Source organism: Amblyomma maculatum, chromosome 1 (assembly GCF_055883805.1).
Source record: "Amblyomma maculatum isolate TAMU_Amacu chromosome 1, ASM5588380v1, whole genome shotgun sequence".
Classification (NCBI taxonomy): domain Eukaryota; kingdom Metazoa; phylum Arthropoda; class Arachnida; order Ixodida; family Ixodidae; genus Amblyomma; species Amblyomma maculatum.
The window spans coordinates 475788126-475804044 of NC_139344.1; the positions used below are offsets into that span (position 1 = coordinate 475788126).

The following is a 15919-nucleotide window of genomic DNA, read 5'->3' on the forward strand; positions in this document are numbered from 1 at the left end:
GCTGCAGCCCCCTCGGTGGCATACATCGTATCACCTCGTGAAGAAATACATGTCGCACGGCTAAAATCCACAAAAGCAGGCAGGGCCCTTTGACAAAAAATGGTTAAAGCACATCCGTACTACCCCCCCCCCCCCCTGCAATCCACATCTCCCCCTTGGGAGTGCATATTCATTGGGGATGCTAAACCGCTGCCCCGAAACACGGCGCCGCAGCACAAGATCAGGCGGCAAGCTGATGTCAAATATCACAAACAGGGGAGCAGAAATGCGATATTTTTAATTTTTAGCGTTGGTGGTGGACACGGTGCATCACGTTTGCTCTTTTTGTCATTTATTTATTTAATTCCGATACCCTCAAGCGCCGAGGCATTATCAACTAAATGCACAGTCATTTAGCACTGCTGACATCTTCATTCTTAGCATCACTTATCGCGGCGTTTTTGGCATCGCTATCATCCTAACGGTATAGAAATATAATTACGATGTACATTTTACGATCCCGGGCGTTGCGCAGTTGATTTAAGCGCTCGGCTGGTGATCCAAGGGATGTAGTTCCAATTCCCGGTGAAGTCTGGGGCCGAATTACAGACAGCTAATACTCACAATCACACTCACACTCGCAATCTTCCTATTGGCCAGCGGCAACACGGCGGGAGTGGCCTTTCTTGAAGTCATCGACGTCTGCTGTTTACGTCATGAACACACTTGAAGGGATGACGTTGGCTACCGGCGAATTATGAGCAGGGGTTGTGAGCGATGCGAGCCGCTCACAACTCGTTTGTGAGCGCTCACAAAGGAAAAATGGCGGCGATCTATGCGGCGGCCGGCGTTCTCGTGAGGCGGTAGCGGCGGCGCCCCGACGCGATCATCGGCGAAGGACGGTGTACGAAGACTGTTTGACGTGCCGGGCGAGATGTTTCGACGCATGTTGCTACTCGAGAAGGATATAGGACAGTGACTGTGCGACGCGATGAACTGAGATAGGTGTGTGCGGCCGAGTGCGCTGTCTGTGCGGCGGCAGATAATGTGTGCACTGCGCTTTTTCCGAGCTGCTAGTGGCTTCCAAATCGCTGCTGGCAACGAGACGAACATCGGCCTCGCGCAGCCGACAGTTCGGAAGCGTTTGCGGTGTGCAGCTAGGGCGGCGACCAAGAAAGGCTTCCTTCGTCACGGCAGCATACCGGGCGTCGTCGGGTTTGTCGACGGCCCATCGGGCGTCTACGAGTAGCCTTGTGATGTCCCTGTTTTCAGATATGAGATGCCAACATGATTTGGGCCATGAACCTCCCTACGTGGGATCTTGGCATGATGCTTTCTTCTGGCGGCCTTCTCGGCTGCACACGGGCATGACACAGTCCGAGGCAGGCCTTCTGCGAGACGTCGAATTCACGACAGTGAGCCGCGCTGCTCTTTGCAAGATAAGTTAGGTAGGCACCACATGCCTCACATGCATTGCCGCTCTTGGGCTTTTACAAAAGCTGAAACGTAAGACACGTCGTACACTGTTGAAATGCCTACGTAAGAAACGAAGATGGGAATGCGTGTGTTTGATGCCTGTATTGAGTAGGAATGGGCACCATTTATACCGATATGAAGTGCAAGGCTGTCCTTACAGCACTGTTGCTGAAACGTTCAATCATTCATTGTCGGCACGCCCATGAATGTCATCGTCAGCAAACACTGGCAATGAGCTACTTGATGCGACTCTTCCATTGTGTCAGCGAGGTCGACAACGAAAGAATGTGCTTAACAGCGTGCCATCTTCGGTTATGCTGGTGAAAGGGGCACATGTTGGAGGCATGGCTGCCAGTGCCATGGCATCCCGGTCCGGACTCTCCATAACGGCTATAGAACAAGGCATACACCTCCACAAGGTTAATGGTGGATAACTGCACAGGCGTGCTAAAGAGCCGCTTCCAGTGCTTTCAAAAATACTAGACGCTCCTCTACCAGCCAGAGCGTGTAGCATGTGCCGTGTTGCATAACTTCTTTGGATGTCTTTCTGCCTGCAGACGAGGAAGGTGCTGCTGGCTTGGACAAGAAAGGGTCACATCTATGTACCGGCTACTTGGAAGTGGGATCACTATTGCCATGCATACCTCTATGGAAAAGCCATACAGAATTCATGTTAGCCTGTTCCACAAAACCTGCCACCAGAGCTGGCTGGCACAGCTGCCCATGGTGCTGCAACAGCTGCGGCGTCAATCCCAGCACAACTATCGGCTGTGATACACACCATGTAGCTGAACAACTCATCACAGGCAGCCAAGTGCAGCGCCTTCTCCATTCATGTCTGTGCCAGAAACCTGTTGTGATAAAGATGAATCTTATCGAACCATGCGTTCTCGAACCTCATCTGTCAAGTCAAATTTGTCTTCGTACCCCCCCCCCGCCCCCTATTCACTGCTGCTTTCAACCATGCATGTTGGTGTTTGTTTGTGTGCATGTGTTTGAATACATAATTAGTGTTTCCCAACGAGGCAGCAATTGTGATGCCTATCGGAATGGGAAAGTCTCACAGAAGTTTTTTAGAAGCACGTGTATCCACTGTGCACCTTTAACTTCCTGCAGCGTTTCACACGCTTGAATATGCAGCAGCGAAACCAACTGCCTGCAATAGCACAGGCAATTATTTGCACGTGCTGCACAATTGTGCTACACAGAGAAGACACACACGAATTATTTTTTAGAGCCTGTAAGCTGGCACAGTACTCATCGCAGGTCTGACACACTTCAGAAACAAGAAATGAAAGTATTGTGCATTAAACTGCGACTCAGAGGCATGACACAAAAGACTAGTTGCTTAATGATTACAGGCTTGCATAGTAGTTGTCATAGGTTTGGCACATTTCAGAAGCAGGAAACAAAGTATGGCACTTAACAGTGCAAACATGACACAAGTAGTGCTATGTACAATGTTTGCATAGGGTAGTCTCCATTAGTGAACCTTTCAAGACTACTGGCCTGCATATACTGTTAGGACGCATAGAGAGCATTTGCTTAATGCTAAACAGTGTAAAGCTGACAAATTGAATGCATAATATTGCGAGTTTTAGTGCTCATAAGTAGAAAATCTCATAGGTATACAAACAAAGCAAATGGTGTGTGGGCAGACGGTATCGCTCATAAGCAAAGCAACCCAGTCATGGAGAACAAAGAAAAAAATACAGGGCACACTACAATGAAAGCTACATCGAAAGCCCTGTCACGGTGGCACTGCAGTGAATGACGGCTCCGGGTTCAGTCCCGGCAGGGGTGGAAGCATTCCCGTGATCATGTTCTTTCCTAAACTATCTAGCTACATACAAACAGATGATCATGCAAGGACAGAGCTTCATTTTGGCCTACCCTACATGCTTCACAGTCGTCTTGTATTTCCTAAAGAGAAACAAATAGAATCATGGAGCCTGCACGTTGCACTTTCAGCACTTTCCTCATCGATACTAGTAGGCGCCGACCGAAACACCTTCGCAAGTTGTCTTTGTCCATTTCCGTGTCAAGCGCTCCGTGAAATTTTATCGCTGCAGGCCCTGAATTTCGACTGCATTCTATTAGATTTTCAGCAACTCACGGCACCCGCACGGTACTTCGATTACCGACGACGCTAAAAAAGCAGCACCTTCTCGGGGAATCAGCTGTTTGCTTGCAGGCTTCCATGTGCACGCCATGACGCCGCCGGCGCGCCCTCGCGGCAACAAAAGTTACCTAATAGCAAGTATAGCTACAAAACTAAGAACGCTTCTACTTGAGCTCAATGTTAATCAATACTAAAAATAGTACCGTGCCAAAATAAATCTTTGTTTGTTTTATTTATTGCGTATTAGTTTCGTCATGTTAGAAAAAGTTAGGAGACGGTCCCTGCTCAGTACTGCTAGGGTGGAGCCGCGCTAAAAGTCGCTGGTAATTGGACGATTTTGTACTTCGTCACGATTGACGTCTCAAGTCTGCGTCACGGCTTCGTAAATTTGACGTCACGCTCAGAAACTTGTGAGCGGAGTCCGTAATTCGGCACCTGGATATGTTTATTGTTAACTATTTTCGTCACGATAGACTGGCTGATGACGTAACCAGTTGAGGACGTCGCAATCTCGCGGAATGCCGCGGAATCTCGCCATGAAGTATGACACTTCTCGTGGTCGGATAGACAGGGTTATGGCCGCGAGTATGAGCCCTTAAAGGATTTCGTCCTAAAACAACTTTGCGAGCAAAGCACAGATTCGTACTAGATAAATGCGAAAGCTTCTCTGTTGGCTGCATGTAGTAGCTTCTTGTCGCTTTGGAACATTACACCCTACAAAGCAAATGAAAACGTCTACCACATCGCATCCGCAGTGTATGCTCTCATTAAGATTATCAACACACAGTCATTATCACATGCAGACATGCACAGTCATTATCACTGGTAATGTCATCATTGTCACTATCACTAACTGCGGCGTCATTGACATCGCTACTATCAACCTCACAGTAGACAAGGAGAATTACAAAATTATGAACTATGGCACAGAATGCCGTTGAACTTTGCGTGTTGAACGACATGCTGGTTGCTATCGATGCAACACTCGGTCAACCAGAGCCAAAGCTTTCGATCCACACTGAGCATTTATAAGTGCGATGAAGTAACACATTTGAGTTTTATGGCACTTTGGCTAGTGTGACTCGACACTTTTAAGTGCAATAACTAAGCACCTTTGAGGGTAATGAGTAAGTGCACTTGCGTATCATGACTCAGGTGTTTGAGAGTCATGACCTAGACACTAGTCATTGTAATGAGCTTGAATGACCTGCACAAATCATGGACTCCAGTCCTGCATATTGTCACATAGGGGTGACAAGGCCGTAGACAGCAAAAGAAGACACAAGCTTGATGATACTGAAATTAACTCTTTATTGGGGTGACTAGCGCCCGCAAAAGAACTAAGCAACTCGGCGGCGGCGATAGCAACAAACGTGTTCGTCGATCGTCGAACAAAGAATGCTCGTCACACTCGTCAACGCTAAATTTAAGACTGCTCAGAACAATCTAGATAACGTCGCAAACTGCTACTAGCACAACCTGGAACATTGTAGAAACATACGCAAGTGATCGGAATCTTCGAGACAGATCTCGGCGCATCGTTCGCGACAAAGAAAATGATAACGCGTCGTATCGCGACAACGAGCATGAACAAACACGGGATACAGAATTGATACGCGTGCCAGGAGCACAATGATAAGCCCGCATGCCAGCGGCTGGTAAAAAAAAACAAATGCAGTTTTGAAGGTCTCGCGATATTACTCACCCTTAAAAAAACATCGCCTCGATGTTCTAAAATAAACAAAGCAAATTAAATAGAAACATTACAAAGTTTAAACACAACGGATTTTTTAACGCGCGTAATAAGGCTTCAGACGAACAACATGTACCATTTCTGGGCGCGCGCGTCGCCCTTGTGATGCTGTCGTACAGTCTGGAATGACATGATAGTTCAGTTTTCCAACGCGGCGAAGGATTTTGCATGGCCCAAAGTATCGACGCAGCCGCTTCTCTTAGTCCACTGCGGCGAATTGGAGTCCAAACCCACACTTGGTCTCCTAGATTGTACTCAGCGTGGCGTCGTTGTAAATTGTATCGTTGGGTGTCGGTGCGCTGTTGGTCTTTAATACGTAGCCGTGCGAGCCGTCGGACGTCCTCTGCACGCTGGAGGCAGGCGGCGACGTCAAGGTTGTCCTCGTTGGTTACGTGTGGCAGCATTGCGTCGAGCGTCGTCGTGGGCTGCCTGCCGTATACATTCTTGAATTATGAAGTACACTTAGGAAGTGAATCGCACCGAGCAAACACCAGAGGTGGAACCTCGGCTCCTCAGGCTATGGGAGGCACGCCGAGGGCTCACCAAACGCTGGAAAAAGTAGCGCTTTAAAAGGAAACTCAAGCTGAAGATTGTAGAAGTCACCAGGATAGCGGTGGAGTACGCAGCCCAACTGGCCAGGCAGAGCTGTCAGCAGTTCAGTAGCTCGCTGGACGGCACCCACAGCACGGCCAAAAGGTGGCGTGTACTAAAGACCCTCCTTGACCCTATAAAATCAAGGCCGAAAGCGGGAAAGCTATCCGCAGACTCATCCACACTTCGAGGGTACGGAGGAGGAACTGCTAGATAAAATAAAAGAGAAATGCAGCGGCACGACCTTGCCTGCAGCATACGCGAAACCATACCTGGGGAGACCGAACACAAACCTGGACAGGCCGATCAACAGGGAAGAAGTGTTCGCTGCCATAAAGGTATGCACGCGCAACACTGCGGCAGGTGCAGACAAGATCCAGAATGCAGTCATACGCAACCTCAACGACGAGGCGGTCGACCAATTGACCACCTTCCTCAACGAGCACTGGGCCGCAAGAACGGTTCCTGAAGAGTGGAAGCATGCAGAAGTCGTGATCATCCCAAAATCGGGTAAGAAACTCCATAACGAAATCCTCCGACCTATCTCACTCACCTCCTGCCTAGGCAAGCTCTAAGAGCCTGTCGTTACTCGGTTCAGTTCAGCTCAGTCGTTCAGTCGTATCCGACTTTTCGTGATCCTGTGGACCATATCACGCCACGCTTTCCGGTCTCTCACTAGCTTCCTAACATCTCATAACTTCATGTGCAGCGCCTCGAGGATGCCATCTAACCATCGCGTTCGCCGCCTACCCCTTCTCCGGTAACCCTCAGCCTTTCCCGACATCAAATCTTTCTCCAGCGACTCCTCTCTTCTCATCAGATGACCAATGTACCTGAGCTTTATTTTAAGAATTTCACCCTCCAATGAGCAGTCAGGGTTTATGGTCGACAATATCAACTGATTTGATCTTCTGGCCGTCCAAGGAACTCTCAGCAGTCTCCGCCAGCACCACAATTCAAACGCGTCAATTCTTCGGCGGTCAGCCTTCTTCACAGTCCAGCTTTCGCATCCATGCATCACAACTGGATAGACCATACCATGAGTTATACGGATCTTGGTTGGCAGACTACTGTCTCTGCTCTTTACTAGGCGGTCAAGGCTAGCCATGGCTCTCTTTCCCAGAAGCAGGCGTCTCCTAATTTCATGACTGCAGTCTCCTTCCGGGGTAATCTTGGAGCCCAAGGAAGAGAAAATCTGTCACACCTTCCACTTCTTGTTCCTTGGTGCTCCAGGACTTGATAGGGAAGACGCCATGATTTTTGTCTTTTTAATGTTCATTTTAAGCCCAAACTTCTCGACCTCTTCTTGTACGCGCATCGGAAGTCTCTTGAGTTCCACTAAACATTTTTGCCAATAAAGTGGTATCATCCACATATCTGAGGTTGTTGATACGTTTCCAAGCAAACTTCAATCCTGCTGAAGACTCGTCCAGATCGGCCTTCCTCATGATGCACTCAGCATATAGGTTAAAATGGCAGGGCGACAGTATGCAACCTTGTCTCACTCCTTTCTCATGCGGAAAACCAATCAGTAAGACCATGCCCAGTTCTGACTGTGGTCTCTTGCCCTTCATACAGGTTCCTGAGGAGACAGATATGGTGAATTGGAACTGCCATCTCTTGGATAGCTTGCCACAAGCTGCTGTGATCTACGAAGTCAAACGCTTTCGCATAATCAATAAAGCAGAAGTAGATGGGTTTCTGGAGCTATCTTGTTTTTTCCATGATCCAGCGAAGGTTCGCAATCTGGTCTCTAGTTCCTCTGCCCTTGCGAAACCCAGCTTGCACATACTGCTGCGGCCTACCCTGGAGGATTTTCCACATCTTGCTAGCATGCGAAATAAGCGCGATCGTGTGGTAGTTGTAACAATCTTTGGCACTTCCTTTCTTTGGGATGGGGATGTAAACTGACCTCCTCCAATCATGTGGCCACGGTAGGGTTGTCCACATTTGCTGACATAATGTGTACTGAACGTTAACAGCGTCGTCATGGTTGAGGTTTTGAAGCAACTCAGCTGGAATGCCATCAATTTCGCTAGCTTTGTTCTTAGCAAGGCTGGCTAAGGCCCAATCAACTTCACTCTTCAGGATGCCCGGCTCGAGATCAGTAATCACAACCGTCTTATGTTGGGTTTGGACATCCGGGTCCTTCTTGTACAGTTCTTCTGTGTATTCCTGCCACCTCTTCTTTATCCCTGAGGCTTCAGTGAGGTCCCTGCCTCGTCTGTCCTTTATCAGGCCCATATTAGCACAGAAGCTTCCTTTGATATATTTGATTGTCTTATACAGAGCTCTTGAGTTCCTCAATTGGCTATTGTCCTCAACTGCTTGGCACTGCATGTTCAGGAAGGCATTCTTATCTCTTCTTGCTATTTTCTGGAAATCCGCATTGAGAGCCTTGTATCTTTCTCTTTCCCCCAAAACGTTTGCCATCCTCCTTTCTTCAGCTATTTGCAAAGCTTCTTCGGATAACCAGTTTGCTTTCTTGCATTTATTTTGCTTTGGAACTGCCTTAGTGCAACTTCTTGTGTTATATCAGGAACGTCAGTAAATCACGAACCCCCAACAAAGGCACACCTTAATTGTCCGTCATCTCTTCACTACTTTTCAACGTGGCTATGATAGGACTCTCTGGACAACTCGAGAAGATCGAAGGCATACAGCACGCCATGTACGCTGATGACTTCACGGTCTGGGTTACCTCCGGGTCGCCCGACCGGAAAGAAGAACGACTGCAAGCAGCGGCTATCTGCGTGGGAGAATATTGTTACTTAGCTGTATTCGCTGTTCGTGATGAGGATGAAGAAGTGAAACAGACTCCGAGAAGACGACGACGCTGAGTGTTGTGAAATCGGTGCCCTCATCAACGTTAGTTGTGCGGACAGCTTTGGGACTGTAAATCTTCCACGTAACAATATGTCCGTGCACGAGTTCTCGCCTGCTTCACAGAAAAATCCGAACTCCTGTGAGTTCACAAAGGGAGACACAAAGAAGGGACGCTCAATGTCTCCCTCAAAGGACAGCTACTCTCTGAACGAGACAAGATACGAGTCTTAGGAATGTGGCTCCAGAGCAATCAGCGATGCGTCCATACGCTCAGCCTTCTCAAGCAATCGACCACTCAGGTCGCCAGGATGATCACGCTCGTGTCGCAGAAGCGGAGCGGTATACCCTGCGCCTGGTTCAGACCCTGGTACTCAGTCGCATGGGCTACGCCCTCCCGTATTTGAACCTCAACAAAGGAGAAGTGAAAAGTGCAGATATCATCATCCGCAAAGCTTACAAGACAGCCCTGCACCTCCCAATGAACACCTCCAACGCAAAACTACTAGCTCTTGGCGTTCACAACACCTTCGAAGAGATCAAAGAAGCCCAACTGGTCACGCAAATAGCCAGGCTCCAGCAGACTCCTACGGGGCGCTCGCTTCTTAGACGACTGGGGCTAGGTGGAACTGCGGAAATCGAGAATCGTACTGCGAATATACCGGACGCAATTCGCCAGACGTTAAGGTTAGCTCCTTTCCCCGGAATATGGACCCCAACTTTCATGTGGCCCGTAGGGCAGCCAGGGCGAAGTTTGTACAACAAAATCTAGCTACAAAGTCCGCAACGGTATACACGGACGCGGCTCCGTATACAGGAAGCTCAGATACCAGTGCAGTGGCGGTAGCTATTGATTCCAACCTAAAGGAATTAGCTAGTGCCTCAGTCAGGGATTGCACGGTAAACGAAGGGGAGGAGCTGGTCGTTGCTCTAGCGGTGGTAGCCGGGTATCGAAGCAACACGTCCCTTACCATTCTTACAGATCCGAGAGAAGCGTGCCGTAACTACATGAACGGCCGCATAGGTCGCGCCGCGCTCAGGCTATTCCAGAGCGCGACCCGATCAAAAGTCCCACACAGCATCTACTGGGTGCCAGGACACACCGACATAGCGGGGAACGAACGCGCCGACGAGGTAGATCGCGGGTACATGAGCCGAGCTTCCTCTCAATCGGACGATCTACCACAGCGAGTTCGCCCAATGTGGTCAGATATTCTGAAGTACTACAAGGGGGTACGGAATTACTATCCGCCGCCTCATCGGGATCTAAAACAATAAGAGGCAGTGTACTGGCAAACACTGCAGACAGGAACATTCCCTAACCCGCATATCCTAAGCAAGATTTACCTGTCGCAATATCGGGACACCTTCCCATGGTGTGATAGCAAATCTTCGTTATACCACATCACGTGGCAATGTAGAAATAACGATAGCTCTCTTAAAGACCCAGGTGCGGAACAGTGGGAGAGCCGGCTCTCCAGCGCCGATCTGGATTGCCAACTAGGTCTGATCCAGCATGCCCAGCGAGCAGCGAAACTCAACGGAGCCCTAGAATAGGGGCACCGACCCTGTGTGAAGACGGAAGATGGACCTTTTTTGCTACTAGCACAAGACCTTCCTAGAAAAATAACGGATTTCCTATCCTATCCTAAGCTTGAATGGGGTCGCTCTGGTCCTATCCTGGACTGCCGTGTTATACGGGAGATCACGTACGGCAAGATGGCGTCCCAGGACCTGTGTTCAGCGTCGACATACATGGCAATCACGTCCGTGATCGTTTTTTTCAGGCGCTCCGTAAGGCCATCGGTCTGGGGATGGTATGCATTTGTTCATCGATGGCCTGCATGACTGTATTCCACGATGGCTTGCGTCAACTCTGCCGCAAACACCGTTACCTTGTCCGTGATGAGCACTTCTGGGGCGCCGTGTCGCAAGAAAATTGGCTCGACAAAAAATTTGGCAACTTCTGCCGCGGTACTATTGGGCAGTGCTTTTGCTTCGGCGTAACGGTAAGGTAGTCAGTTGCCACGATGATCCACTTGTTACCCATTGACGAAGCTAGAAAGGGGCCGAGGAGATTCATCCCAATTTGTTGAAAGGGCAGGTCTGGGGGCGGAATCGGGTTTAATAGTCCTGCTGGTCTGATCGGCGGCGTCTTGCGTCGTTGGCACTCACGAAATGTCTTCACGCAGTGGGCAACTCCAGCAGGCAGTCGTGGCCAGTAGTGCTTCTCCTGAATTCCACGCAACGTGCGTGCAAACCCGAGATGGCCTGCTGTGGGCTTATAGTGCAAGGCCTGCAGAATTTTCTGCCGGAGGTTTTTAGGCACTACAAGAAGCTGCGCTGTCCTGTCGGGTGCGAAGTTGTTAAAAAGGAGGCCATTGCTTAACGCGAACGATGATAAATGTCGCCTGAACAAAACAGGAGGGAAAGCGGTCTTTTCGTTTAAGTAATCGGCTAGCGCTTTCAGCCCAACGTCTGATGGCTGTTGTTCTGTGAAACTGCTGGCGCTTACCGGTCCCAAAAAGGCGTCTTCATCGTCTTCTTTCGCCGGTGCATAACGCGGACTCGTGACAAGCAGTCTGCATCGGAGTGCTTGCGGACTGACTTGTAGACGACCGTGATGTCGACTTCTTGAAGACGTAGGCTCCATCGGGCAAGGCAGCCGGAGGGGTCTTTCAAATTAGCCAGCCAGCAGAACGCGTGGTGGTCGCTTGCCACCTGAAATGGTCGACCGTATAGGTATGGACGAAACCTAGAAGTGGACCAGATGATCGCGAAGTAATCCTTCTCGGTCGTTGAGTAATTGCCTTCGGCCTTTGGGAGGGACCTGCTAGCATAGGCGATTACTTTTTCCTGTCCGGCACTCTTCTGGACGAGAACGGCTCCTAGGCCCACACTGCTGGCGTCAGTATGAATGTCGGTCTCGGCGTTTTCATCAAAGTGGCCAAGTACCGGAGGGCACTGCAGACAGCGTTTTAGTTGGTTGAAGGCTTCTTCTTGCGGCGCTTCTCATTTAAAATGGACGTCAGCCTTTGTAAGCTGTGTCAATGGTTCGGTGATACGCGAAAAGTCCCTGACAAATCGTCCATAATAAGCGCACAGTCCAAGGAACCTGCGCATGGCTTTCTTGTCAGCAGGCGGTGGAAATTATGCGATTGCAGCTGTTTTCTCTGGGTCTGGCCGAACACCATCTTTGCTAGCGATGTGACCTAAGAACCGCAGTTTCTCGTAGGTGAAGTGGCACTTCTCTGTCCGATGCTTTGATGGCTTCCAACACTGTCTGCGTCCGTTTCATTTGGTCTTCAAAGTTTGACGAGAAGACAACGGCCTCATCCAAATATACCAGGCAAATCTGCCACTTCAAGCCCGCCAGCACAGTGTCCATTACTCGTTGAAACGTCGCAGGTGCTGAGCAGAGGCCAAGTGGTATCCCCTTCAACTCGAAAAGGCCATCCGGTATGATGACTGCGGTCTTCTCGCGATCTCTTTCGTCGACCTCAATTTGCGAATATCCGCTCTTCAGGTCCATCGATGAGAAGTACCTTGCATTGCAGAGCCGGTCCAGTGTGTCATCGATGCGGAGAAGTGGATAGACAACTTTCTTACTTATTGCATTCAAGCGGCGTTAATCGGCACAGAAGCGAAGTGCGCCGTCTTCTTCACCAGAATGATTGGTGCCACTCATGGGCTATTGGGTGGCTGTATCACGTCATCACGCAGCATTTCCTCAACTTCATCGCGCATGGCCTGACGTTCTCGTGGCAAAACACGGTAGGGGCTTTGACGTAGGGGAAGTGTGTTTTCGTCCGTGATGATGCGATGCTTTGCCAACGGAGTTTGCCATACCTTCCACGCTGAAGAAAAGCACTCTCTGTAGTTTTCAAGAAGAGTCCGAATCCGATCTTGTCTAGTTCGGGGGAGCGCTGGATTAATGTCGTAATTGGGCTGCTTGGCTTTCATCATCGTCAAGTTGGCTGCGGAGCGCGAAGACTTCACGGGTGTCCGCTAGCTCGTCAAGGAAAGCAATCGTCATGCCCTTGTTCGGGTGCCGGTATTCGTCGGTGAAGTGCGTGACCAGCACATCAGCTTGTCCATGGCGGAAACAGACGATGCCTCTTGCGATGGCTAGTCCTCTATCCAGTAACAACTGAGTGTTTCCTTCGACAACCCCTTCTGTGATTTCGACTTCTGTTGTAACCACAGGGACGATTACGCTTGATCGGAGCGGTACGGTGAATTCTTTTTCGAGGACGTTGAGGGCGACGTGATGCATCGAAGTTCTTGTAGCAGGTATGGGTTTGTCGGTCGAGAGCTTCGTGAGTTTGGATCGGAGGTCGGTGATCGCTCGATTTTCGTTCAGAAAATCCATGCCCAGAATCACATCGCGGCAACAGTGCTGTAGGACGGCGAAGCTTGTAGGGTAGGTACACCCATTTATTGTAACCGTTGCGGTGCATCACCCCGACGGCGTAATAAGGTTACCACCAGCGGTACAGATTAGCGGGCCGTCCCAAGTGGTAGTCACTTTCTTGAGCTGGGCGGTGGAAGCTCTACTGATGACAGAGTAGTTGGCACAGTGCGTGCATCGACAGCAACCTCGAGGTCGCTTGTTCGAGTTCTAGTATTGTACGTTGGCTTCGGTGTTTGATCTCTGCTTCGTCTTGTGCAGAGGTGGCGGCCGGGGCACACCATCGTAACGTCGCTGGACGACTATGTCAACTTGAAGTCTGGTCGTGATCTCGTCGACGTTGTCGTCTTGTGGATCGGCGATTTAATTGCTGAGTCGTCGTCACTCATCGTCGGCGATGGAGGATCTTCGTGCTTTCGCCGTGAAGCAACCTCACCTCCAAAGGTTGCTTTATTTAGGTACCCCTGCGCTGGCTTGGGGACCTTCCACGTACACTCTCATTGTAGTTACGGCCTGGCGACGCAAAGCGGGCCCTGTACGTCGATGCGGACCTAAACCGACGGCTTGTTGGCGCAATCTAGGGCATGTCCTTTGTGTTTCGCGTTCTTTGTGTACGTGTTTTTACCGCTACAAAATGATTCCAACAAGAAATTACCAACTAGCCCAACTTGACGTTTTAAAGAGGGGTCAATTTCTTGCGGTCGTTCACCTGAGCGTGTTAGTGGAGCGTCGAATGCATATCCGCGGAGACCGATTCATCGGTACGGGCAGTGGCGCAGAATGTGGCCGGCCTCACCGCAGTGGAAGCAAAACGGCCGGTTGTTCGCTGTCCTCCAAGCGTCGCACTTCCTGGGGCTTGGGGTTGTGGGTAGGCTTGCGGGCGGCGGCCAAGGGGCGGCTTTCAGGAACAGGATGGGATGGTAGCGGCGAGGGCTTGGAAAGTCATCACGTCGGGGCGCAGGACGACGTAATGCAGAAGCGTAGTTCATCGCTGTTGCCTCTTGTGCTGGAACAGTTGCAGCCGCCGCTTGAGAAACGCCCAGCGCCGGCTGGACTTCTTCACGGACGACGTCCGCGAGCGTCGCCACCTGGGGTTGTTGCGATGATGGCAGCATTCGGCGGAGCTCCTCTCGCACAATCTCCCGGATGAGGTCCCGAAGGTTCTCTCCGCTTGCAGATGCGTTGGGGTAGTAGCTTGAGTAGTCCGGCTGAAGTGGTCGCTCGTAGTGGCGCATCCGGGTGTACAACGTCTTCTCGACGGTCGATGCTTCCCTTTCAGATTCGTCCACAGCTTTCGGCGGGTTCCGGGCAAGTTCTGCAAGAAGCGAGTTTTTAACGCCTCGCATTAACAATTTCATTCTCTCACCTTCGGTCATATTAGGGCGGCGCGGCGAAACAGGCGCTTCATCTCCTCTACGTATACCAGGACGGGCTCGTGTTCAGGTTGGAGCCCTTGAAGCCGGCGACTGGTTCGGTAGCCTGTTGGCTGGTCCTCCAAGGTAACAGGAACAAGGCTGGGGTCTTCGCTTGAAGGATCAAAGGCAGCACCACCACCAGATGTCACGTAGTGGTGACAATGCCGTAGACACCAAAAGGAGACACAAGCTTGTTGGTACTGAAATTAACTTATATTGGGCTCACTTGCGCCCTCAAAAAAATCTAAGCAACTCGGCGGCGGCGATAGCAACAAACGTGCTCGTCGATCGTCGAATAAAGAATGTTCGCCACACTCGTCAACGCTCAATTTAAAGGCTGCTCAGAACAGTCTAGATAACGTCGCAAACTGCTACTAGCACAAAGAACATTGTAGAAACATACGCAAGTGATCGGAATCTTCGAGACAGATCTCGGCGCATCGTTCGCGACAAAGAAAATGATAACGTGTCGTATCGCGACAACGAGCATGAACAAACACGGGATACAGAATCGATACGCGTGATAGGATCACAGTGATAAGCCCGCATGCTGGCGGCTGTTAAAAAAACAACAAATACAGTTTTGAAGGTTTCGCGGCAACAATAATTTGATCTGACTGGGTCATGACAAGTGATTGACTCATGATCACACTGTAAAGACACACATGACTAGGCCCGACATGGCATTTATATACCACTTGTCATTGCATAGACACTCATGACTACCAGTCTCATCTTATTGGGACGTCATACCACTTTAAATTTTGCGTCAATGTTTTACTTCCACGATTTGTCGACACGTTTTCGCATACATAGCCAAATAAGGCTTTCGCCTTGGAAACTATAATCAGCTACTCAAGGGCATCGACCCTTTCTGCAGGACGTATGTAGTGTACGTCGGCGCCCGGCACAAAAATATTGGCACTGGCTTAGCTCATCTATGCCAGTATATACCCAGTGAGAGGTATACGTTACCTGACCACAACCAGTTCATCCAGGGAATGTTTAGCAATGAAAGACATTGAGTATACACATCTGTTATTCATTTTGCTTGACAGCGAAGAAGAATGTCTGATGATCTGGGATTTCAAATGCAGCGGTCTCAGGTTTGTGTACACCGTATTTCGATTTGGCAGAGTCTCCAAACGCGAAGTTCATGCATTGGATTACTCACCGGTGCCAAGCCCATTTGGTGCCACAGTCTCTCGCACACACTACACGTGGAACCGAACGGATTGTTCACGAAGCCTGCGTTAAATGTCCGGCTCGCAGATGCACTTTCGGAAAGTTGAATGTGTGATCAGTGACGCGACGTCCCTTCAAATCCTCTTCCGTTGGTTCGTGTTCCA

The 15919-nt window shown here is 50.0% G+C and overlaps 1 pseudogene; it reads left to right on the forward strand.

The window, feature by feature from the left end:
* Positions 1–15919, forward strand: part of LOC146210018 (uncharacterized) — a 495553-nt pseudogene that overhangs the window by 413972 nt on the left and 65662 nt on the right.